We start from the raw sequence: 1084 nt of genomic DNA, 5'->3' as shown, positions 1-1084 counted from the left end.
CATGGCCGAATGGGCAGCCCCCTGAACATGATCAAGGGATCAAGAGATAATCCAAAGATGTAAATACAATAGTAAAAAGTCCTATTTATACTAAACTAGTTACTAGGGTTTACAGAAATAAGTAAATGATGCAGAAATCCACTTCCGTAGCCCACTTGGTGTGTGCTTGGGCTGAGCATTGAGCTTTACACGTGTAGAGGCTTCTCTTGGAGTTGAACGCCAATTTGTAACCTGTTTCTGGCGTTTAACTCCACTTTGCAACCTGTTTCTGGCGTTTAACTCCAGAATAGGGCAGGAAGCTGGTGTTGAACGCCAGTTTGCATCATCTAAACTCAGACAAAGTATAAACTATTATATATTGCTGGAAAGCTCTGGATGTCTACCTTCCAACGCAATTGAGAGCGAGCCATTTGGACTCTTGTAGCTCCAGAAAATCCACTTTGAGTGCAGGGAGGTCAGAATCCAACAACATCTGCAGTCCTTCTTCAACCTCTGAATATGATTTTTGCTCAAGTCCCTCAATTTCAGCCCGAAAATACCTGAAATCACAGAAAAACACACAAACTCATAGTAAAGTCCAGAAATGTGATTTTTATTTAAAAACTAATAAAAATATATTAAAAACTAACTAAATTATACTAAAAACTATGTAAAAACAATGCCAAAAAGCGTATAAATTATCTGCTCATCAAGATGATAGAGAGCATGCACCTCTGAAAGGTTGCAGGTGCATTGCACAGACCAAAAGGCATTCTTCTGTATGCAAATACTCCAGATGGACATGTGAATGCTGTTTTCTCTTGGTCCTGAGGATCTACTGCAATTTGGTTGTAACCTGAATAGCCATCCAAAAAGCAGTAGTATTCATGACCTGCTAGTCTTTCTAGCACCTGGTCTATGAGTGGTAAAGGGAAGTGATCCTTCCTAGTGGCTGTATTGAGCCTTCTGTAGTCAATGCACATACTTCATCCTGTAACTGTTCTTGTAGGAACCAGTTCATTTTTTTCATTATGAACCACTGTCATACCTCCCTTCTTAGGGACAACATGGACAGGGCTCACCCAGAGGCTATCAGAAATAGGAT

The sequence above is a fragment of the Arachis hypogaea genome, chromosome 11 (assembly GCF_003086295.3).
Source record: "Arachis hypogaea cultivar Tifrunner chromosome 11, arahy.Tifrunner.gnm2.J5K5, whole genome shotgun sequence".
In the NCBI taxonomy this organism is placed as follows: domain Eukaryota; kingdom Viridiplantae; phylum Streptophyta; class Magnoliopsida; order Fabales; family Fabaceae; genus Arachis; species Arachis hypogaea.
Note: the sequence above shows the minus strand (reverse complement) of the source record.